Genomic DNA, 9818 nt, shown 5'->3' on the forward strand with positions numbered 1-9818 from the left:
AGAGGCCTTATTACCCATCACTCTATACCAATGATTCTCCAAACGCAAACCAAAAAAGTTCCCGTGAATCAAATAAATGTGAGAAATACTGGCTAAAACAAAATTCTTTTTCAAATCAAAATCTGTTTTTAAGACTTATGATTTACTCTATCCATTATGCATCTTTTAAGGAAAGTAAAACGTGTTTCTCAAACTTTTTGACCATTGATTTTTCTCCCACCTACACAGAGCTACTTTTCTAGAATTCTAGTCAAGATTGGATGGATAAAGATGAGACCTTTTGTCTTCCTTGATTAAGGACACACAATTAATTAAGGACACATACTAGGTTATGCTTAGAATTAAGTTTCTAACTTGCCCCAGGGAATAAAGAGAAAGCCCAGAAAGATAAAGCTGTGATCCAGCAGCTTTCACCGCCTGACCCAATCTGTTCCACTCCAGATGACTTCTCCAGTGAGCCCACAGGACACAGCAGACCCCAGCATCTGGGATCTCCAGTTTCCTTCCTTGTTCTCTCATTCTCCCTGTTCTTTCCTCATCCTAAAAAGTTCAGGTACATACACTTGAGAATTTCTTCCTCTCTTACCTGTCACCTCAGGCTTCCTAGGTCACACTCGTGGCAAAGAATCACCTGCCAATGCAGGAGATGCAAGAGAAATGGTTCAATCGCTGAATCAGGAAGATCCCCTGGAGAAGGGCATGGCAACCCACCCCAGTATTCTTGCCCAGAAAATTCCATGGACAGAGGAGCCTGGTGGGCAGAGGAGCATGGTGGGCTATAGTCTGTGGGACCAGTGAAGAGTCAAACATGACTGAGCGGACACTCACCTATCACCTATCAAAACCCTTCTTGATGGCTGACTGTGTTAAAAAACTTTTTTTCCAGAAGGCTTTTGAGGGACTGCTGTGCCACTACTTATCACTTGAGATTTCATCTTGTGGATAAGGTAATGCTTGTGTAATATCTGGGTTCTGGTGATGATCACACAGTAAAGTATTAGCAGTCAATGTTCATTCACGCAAAGTATAAAAATATAGACATGGTCAATCTTTAAATGTTAATATCTAATACCTGCTTCAGGATTTCCTCAATCATCCTTTATCTTTAGATGATGAATCTCATGTAGTGACCATGACTCTTCCTTTCTGGGTGAAAGATAAACACATGAGCCTATAAGTCAAGTTAATTTTATGTCAAGAAGGCATGAGGTACTCAAAGTGCGATTTCTAATCCTCACTGCTTTACTTTAGCTTTTTGGAGACCTGTAGACTTCACTTTCATGCACTGGAGAAGGAAATGGCAACCCACTCCAGTGTTCTTGCCTGGAGAATCCCAGGGATGGGAGCCTGGTGGGCTGCCGTCTATGGTGTCACACAGAGTCGGACACGACTGACATGACTTAGCAGCAGCAGCAGCAGCAGACTGATCTATCCTCAAGAAGTGTGAATGAAGGAGTAATGTAAGAGAACCAACCTATACTATTAATAATAAAACATTGAGGTGTAGTGTCCCAGTTTCCTCTAATAAATGTGTACTCGCACATGTACTCACATTAATCACAGTATTTTAAAGATGTCAGAAAACAAGATACCTACTAAGGGGGATGTATTTGTCTCAGTAGACCATATGGGGCAAAAATGAAAGTCAAACGGAGGACTCATCCGTCAGGTGGTTGATTTTCTCTGTTGCCACATTGAAGAGTTTCATCTATGGTCTTGTTTTGTGGTGGGATTAAGGAGGAGGAGCTGTGGGGAAGAAAGAGAGATACAAGTTGCAGAAAAGTCAGTTTAGAGATTTCCCCTGGGGTAAATTATCTGTTCACACAAACACTTTGATCTGCTCTTATTGAGTTAGTTTGTGTGAGAAATGTTTTATTTTATATTTTTGGTCTTGAATTTGTTAAAGGCCATCCATGAGGAAATAGAACAATAAAGACTTTATTTCACTTGTCACTTCCCTAGTGACATTATTTCTAAAACCTGCCCATGACAGAGACCTAGTGAGAGTAAGAGAGTTTGGCCTCTACTGTCAGAAGGAAATGAGAAGTGGCAAAAAAAGCATGGGAGAGGGGCTTTCCTCATTGCTGAAAGTAAAGAATGCAACTCATTTACAATAGTTCAGTATTAGAGCAATCTTTTTTTTTTTTTTTGGTGCTTCATCGAAGTCTCCTATATAGCCCTTAACTCATTGCATTAAAATCTTATATGCAGTCCTCAGGCAGATTTGTGGACAATAGGTCACACCAAAAGACTTAATGTAGAGATTTATAGGTCTAGAAAAATCTCAAGTGTTCTCCCGCATGGACTGTGAAGTCTCTCAACACCATGGAGATGCACACATAGGAAGGTGTGGCTGAACACAGCAGATGGCAGAGAGGCCATATCGAAAAGAATATGATCCCTGAATTGGTTAGGATGTTTCGGGCTGCAAGTAACAAAGCAACTGATGAATGGTTACTTATATCAATAGGGATTTGCTCTTCTTACATAGCAACATGGATGGATGCTGGGTGTTGGTTCAGCAGCCCAATCGATATTTGGCACGCTCAGCACTTCCTTCACTGTGGCAAGATGGCTGCTGCAGCATCAGTCACCAAATCCACATTCAAAGTGATGCCTGGGCAAGACAGTGCAATTGGTGCACCTGTTACTTATTCATTCAATCACTCATTCAACAAATATTTACTGAGCACCAGCTACGTGCTGATACTAAACTAGGCGTGGGGAATAGAAAGATGCTGAAGACAAGGAGTAGAAAGAGGAACATCAAACATTTTCTGCTCTATCAGGTCAGCAAACATCTTCGCCTTATGTTTCATGGTTGTGAAATGGATACATGCCCCTCCCCGCCCACTGCAATCACTGGTAAAGAGTAGCTGGAAGATTGAAGTCTTATACCAGTCACAATTCATTTTCTGAGGCTAGGAGAGGAACTGTTCTTCCTAAGAACATGTAACATTCGTAATTCCTGAGTTTTATTCACAGATGTTGCCCCTAGGACTCATTCATTCACTCATTTATTCAACAAATACTTAAGAACACTTGCTATACACCAGGTACAACTTAGGTACTGGTGTTAGAGTGATGCATAAGACAAAAAGTTCCAATCGTCTATACAATAACAACAGTGCAAAAAAATCTTGTAATACAATATGGTAAGATGAATTAAGGTGATACTTGGAGTGGAGAAGAGCCCAGAAGGAGTTATGAATTTTTCATGCCCAGAATAGAGGGGTGCATTGAGAGAAATGAAGACTTCCTAGAAGAGGGCATATTACAGCAGGCGCTTGGGGACAAATGTGATTCCACAGAACAGAGATGAAGGTGAAAGAGAGTAATGAGGGACTCAGGACGCTCTGAGCCAGTTGCAGTGACCATGGGATTCTCTGTCTTTATTTCCGCATGCAATTTCATCTTTTGCCCAAGTTTGTAGGTTGACTACTCATACCCCTTGTTCAAGGAGTGAGAAGTAAAGAGCAGAGGGTAAAGGGGAAGGCTGGTTTTACTTTGGAGTTGTCTTTCTCCAAAAATGTCTTCAATTAACAAAGTGTAATCTCTTTAACCTTTCTCTTGTCCTGCCAAACTAGGAGACAGGAGAGTTAAAGTTCTCCAGAGAAAGATCAAGCCTTTTAAAGAATTAAAAGCAGGGGGCACCATTCCTCTCCTTGTTCCTTTTCTTTCTTTCTATTTGTTAAAAAAATTTTTTTGGCCATCCCTTGGGGCAAGTGGGACCTTGGTTCTCTGACCAGGGATCGTACCTGCACCCCCTGTATTGGAAGTTCGGAGTCTTAACCACTGGACTGCCAGGGCAGTCCCTCCTCCTTGTTCCTGATACAGTTCTAACCTGTCACCCTCACTTCAGTAACTTTGTTGGCCTGACAAGGAGCACATGGAGTGCAGTCTGTCTATTCAAAGAGCTTTCCAGTTGCAAGCTCCACTGCTCACAAACAGTGGGAAGGCCTGAGGTTTTCCATTATATTCACAAGGGGGCTTCAGAGTAAGAAGAGGCCCAGCGTCTGTCTGCATTTTAGGGAAGTCTAAACACTGCCAGACGAAGACTTCCAAGTTCCCCCGACTGCTAATCCACAAAAAAACTGGTTGGTCTTCTTTATAAGCCTAATCCATCTGTCAATAGTGGTTAGCGGTCTGAGCACACACTGCTTCAGAAACACCAGCCCCTTTCTGAATTAGTCCATCAGCAAACACACAGCAAGCGCTTTAGAAAGCATGGGGTTAGGAGATCTGACCTTAGAGAAACCAAGTGACATAATCCTACTCTGCACAACTCTATTTTGGGTCTAATGAAAATCCTCTGTTGAGGGAGAAGAAGAATCTTCAGCTTTAGGATGTACCTGAGGGCATAGGAATAGATTAACTCCAAAATTTTACTTTTTTTAGCATTTTATTTTTTTAATTTTATTTATTTTTGGCTGAGTCTTCATTACTGCATGGGCCTTTCTCTAGTTGCGGTGAGCGGGGGTTACTCTCTAGCTGCAGTGCTCGGGCTGCTCCTTTCAGTGGCCTTTCTTGTTCCAGAGCATGAGCTCTAGGGCGCATGGGCTTCAGTAGTTGTGGCATGTGGGCTCAGTAGCTGCAGCTTCTGGGCTCTAGAACACAGGCTCAATAGTTGTAGCTCACAGGCTTAGCTGTTCTTCAGCAATCCCACAGGGATGGAATCCATGTCTCCTGCATTGGCATGTGGGCTCTTTATCACTGAGCCACCAGGGAAGCCCTGAAAGTTTTATTTTGACCTAAAAGTGTAACTTTAAAAATATTCTTTATTGCTTCAAAAGGTTAATTAAAGGTGGTTTTTGGAGGAGCACCTTGAATTGGAGCAAATTTTGGATACTGTGTCCTGGTAGGGTGATGCCAAAGCCCCACATACTTCCCTTGGGCAAAAGAGAGCAACTATACTCCCTTTGCATGGCTGAGTTATTGCATGAGTTACATTAGCAAATATGATGCACAAATATGAACAAAACTCTATACACTTTCAAATTCTGCAGATCTAGTTTCCAAATTTTAAATAGGAAAACTGAGAATTCTTCTAACAGTGAGTAAACATTAGTAGAAATCCAGTTTTATAAATCACAAACAATGAAGAGCAGTTCAGTTCAGCCACTCAGTTGTGTCCAACTCTGTGACCCCATGGACTGCAGCACAACCAGGCCTCCCTGTCCATCATTAATTCCCAGAGCTTGCTCAGACTCATGTCCATTGAGTCAGTGATGCTATCCAACCATCTCATCCTATGTCATCCCCTTCTCTGCCTTCAATCTTTCCCAGCATCAGGGTCTTTTCCAATGAGTCAGTTCTTCGCATCAGGTGGTGAAAGTATTGGAGTTTCAGCTTCAGCATCAGTCCTTCCAATGAACACCCAGGACTGATCTTTAGGATGGACTAGTTGGATCTCCTTACAGTCCAAGGGACTCTCAAGAGTCTTCTCCAACACCACAGTTCAAAAGCATCAATTCTTTGGCACTCAGCTTTCCTTATGTCCAACTCTCGCATCCATACATGACTACTGGAAAAACCATAGCTTGGACTAGACGGATCTTTGTTGGCAAAGTAATATCTCTGCTTTTTGATTATGCTATCTAGTTTCGTCATAGCTTTTCTTCCAAGGAGCAAGTGTCTTTTAATTTCATGGCTGCAGTCACCATCTGCGCTGATTTTGGAGCCCAAGAAAATAAAGTCTGTCACTGTTTCCATTGTTTCCCCATCTATTTGCCATGAAGTGATGGGACCGGATGCCATGATCTTAGTTTTCTGAATGCTGAGTTTTAAGCCAACATTTTCACTCTCCTCTTTCACTTTCATCAAGAGGCTCTTTAGTTCTTCTTCGCTTTCTGCCATAAGGGTGGTGTCATCTGCATATCTGTGGCTATTGATATTTCTCCCGGGAATCTTGATTCCAGCTTGTGCTTCATCCAGCCCGGCATTTCACATGATGTACTCTGCATATAAGTTAAACAAGCAGGGTGACAATATACAGCCTTGACATACTCCTTTCCCAATTTTGAACCAGTCTGTTGTTTCATGTCTGGTTCTAACTGTTGCTTCTTGACCTGCATACAGATTTCTCAGGAGGCAGATAAGGTGGTCTGGTATTCCCATCTCTTTAAGAATTTTCCAGTTTGTTTTGAGAAAGCTCAGGTAGTTGGTGATGGACAAGGAAGCCTGGTGTGCTTCAGTCCACGGGGTGGCAGAGTTGGACATGACTGAGCAACTGAACTGAGCTGCTCTTCATTGTTTATGATTTATAAAATTGGATTTCTACTAATGTTTATTCACTGTTAGAGGAATTCTCAGTTTTCTTAATGAAGAGCATTCTCTATAATAAAAATATTTTTATACAAGTTAAACTCTTTCATACCATAAATAATTCCTTCCACTTTACTATTTGATTATATATATTTGTCATATTATTATTTTAAAATAAATTTTGAATTTTAGAATAATTTTATATTTGCACAATAGCTGTAGAGCTAGTACAGCGAGCTGCCATATGCCCCTCATCAATTTCCCCCATTATTCACATCTTACATTAGTGTGGTGTGTTTGTCATAATTAATGAACCAATACTGATACATTATTATTATTATTAAAGTCTATACTTTACTCAGACTTACTTTTTGCTTAATGTCTTTGTTTCTCCTACAGTGTATCATTCAGGGTATCTCATTACATTTAATGATCATGTCTCCATAGGTTACTCTGGGCTATGATAACATTTCAGGTAGTTTTCCCCCTTCTTTTTTTTGTTTTTTGATGACTTTGACAGTTTTAAGGAGTACTGGTCAGGTATTTTGTTGAATGCCCATCAATTTGGGTTTGTTTGATATCTTTCTCATGATTAGACTGGGGTTGTAGTTTTGGAGGGAAGGGGAGACACAGAAAAGTTCCATTCTCATCACACCACATCAAGGGCACATCATTTCAGCGTATCTTAACCACTGTTGCTGTTGATCTTGATCACTGGACTGAGGATGTGTTTGTCAGGCTTCTCCACAGTCATATTGTACTTTCCACTTCTTTGCATACTATACTCTTCCAGAAGAACTGTTTCTTTTTGTAACTGTTTTCTTTTGTAATTGTAATTTTTCTCACTCCTGTCATTTTGTATCTTTTCTCTCTCTCAGTAGGAAGCTGGCATTCAGTGCAGGAATAGGAGAAATATCTGCCTTCTATAGGGTTTCCCTTCTATAGGTGCTTCAGATGGTAAAGAATCTGCCTGCAGTGCAGGAGACCTGGGTTCGATCCCTGGGTTGGGAAGATCCCCTGGTGGAGGGTATGGAAACCCACTCCAGTATTTTTGCCTGGAGAATCCCCATGGATGGAGGAACCTGGTGGGCTGCAGTCCATGGGGTCATAAAGAGTTGGACACAACTGAATGACTAAGCACAGCACATGCTCTTCTACTTAGAAGTTATAGAAAATAAAGAAAAACTTTTTGTCACTTGTAAAAGATAATAGAGGGGCTTCCCTGGTGGCTCAGTGTCCAAGCCTGATTGGGTTTGATCCCTGGATCGGGAAGATCCCTTGGAATAGGAAATGACAACTGACTCCAGTATTCTTGCCTGGGAAATCCCATGGACAGAGGAGCCTGGTGGGCTGCAGTCCACGGGGTCGCAAAGAGTTGGACACGACTTAGTGACTAAACAACAACAAAAGATAATAGAAACAATTAGTTTCTATTTAGAGAATTTCCTTTTTGGAGAAGTGTTTTAAAAATTTCCCTGTGTGTATAAAAGGACATATGGAATTTATTATAAGATCGGTAATTGGATCACCATGAGGGTAGGTATTAATGGAAGTGGCAATGGACAAAGTGATGAGGTCATTACCTCTCTCTACGAGAGTGTGGACTCTGAGGACAGTGCTGGGGTGATGTTTCACTGTGCTTCATCCTTATACCAATGTTCCCACTTTCACAAGAACCAAACGGAAAACCTTAGGTCAAATCATTTTACCTTTCTCAACCTTCAGTTCCCCACTGTTTTACCTAGAAGCTATTACTTGTTTCACCAGTCTTACTGCATCTTTGAGAGATGATTGTTAAATCTGTCATGCTACACTGAAAAGGATAAAACAGGTGTACAATTCCTTAGCCACAATTCCAAAATTAAAATGTTTTTCTAAAAACTGGATGTTATTTCCTAACTTCCTTGGCAGCAAAACATGGCATGACCTGATCAAGGCTATTGACCATTTTTATTTATCTCATTTAGTACAAACATTTATACATTAAGTGGCAGAAATGTGACTGTGTTTGATTACAGAGTGCTGCCCAGACTTCAGCAGGAATGTTAGTTAGTTAATTCAGTTGCTCACGACTCTTTGTAACCCCACAGACTGCAGCACGCCAGGCCTCCCTGTCCATCACCAACTCCTGGAGCTTACCCAAACTCATGTCCATCTAGTTGGTAATGCCATCCAACCATCTCATCCTCTGTGGGAATGTTATAAATATTATATAATAGATGACATATGTCCTCAATTATAAGTCTACATTCTTAACATTTCTGAATTCTGAAATACATTTGAGGCAACAGGGTTCAGAGAAGAGACTGTAAATCTCTAAGCTGGGTATCATGATTATTTCCTTGTTATTAAATAGGACTTCTCTCAAACTTTTCCCAAAGTCAGCCACTGACCTTTTTTTCTTACATTGCAGAGAGAATCACAGCAAACTCACTTATCGTATTTACACTTATAGTATAGTCTCATAATTCTTCAATGTCAAAGCTAAGAGGTGTATGAGAAATGTTCTACATTATCAGATGTGTAATTTCCCACTATGGGTAAACCAGGGCCCAAAGCCTGTATACAGCAGGTCACTCAGGTGGAGAGTTGTACAGATAAGACAAAAAGTCATCTGACCCCCTGCTCTCACATTCCATCTCCTAGATTGCACAGCCTCTATTGCTGGTTGTAGCGTCTCCTCTGTGATTAAATCCATTTGATGGTACCTTTTATTTTTTATCTTTTGGCCACACTGCATGGCATGTGGGATCTTAGTGCCATTGACAATATGGAGTCCTAACTACTGGACCACCAGGAAGTCCCTGATGGTACATTTTAAGTTAAGCACTTGCTGTGCTTTAAAAATATTACTCTTCCTTATCTACTTTTTCTTTCCACTCTGTCACTTTATTTAAGCAGAGGGGTTTTTGTGCCTGTATATGTAAAAACAGTATGTAAATTTTGGGCTGGTACATTACTATATGGAGGCAAATTTTTTTTTTTTTTCCAGTTATTTGGTTAACTTCACCTGTTGATAGCCAGGGAAACATTATATTTTTATTTATTTATTTTTATATTTTTAAACTTTATGTAAAGAACTATCATAGTTAAATGCAGTGCATCCCTTAGAACTTCAGTGAGCTCTGAAATCAGCTCTCTAACTTCAAATGCCCCATAGCTAATTTCACATGATGCATTAGCAACAGGCAGCTGGAAAGCTGAAACCTAAATAGAATCCTATAAACAGTTAGAGAAAAGTTGCTTTTTTAAATAAAAAACGTTTCCATCTTTAACTCTCAACTTTATATGGCACACTGGGTATGATTTGACCTTTGAATTTTATTCCTCTTGTTTGGTATTCCAGATGGCCTCGGGTACAAATAATAGAAGCATAAAAGAGGCTCCTCTGATTAATAATTTGTGCCTTCCAGTGAACGTATGCATGAAAATGTGGGTGGAAATCCAAAGGCCACAGTAGGCCTGTTAGCGCTGCGTATTCACAGAAGGATTGATTGGAACTAACTCTGTGAGTTATGTGTAGAACATTATCCTTGAGTCGAGTTATATATATG

This window comes from Bos grunniens, chromosome 2 (assembly GCF_055505025.1).
Source record: "Bos grunniens cultivar Pamir isolate PY7600 chromosome 2, Bosgru_T2T1.0, whole genome shotgun sequence".
Taxonomy (NCBI): domain Eukaryota; kingdom Metazoa; phylum Chordata; class Mammalia; order Artiodactyla; family Bovidae; genus Bos; species Bos grunniens.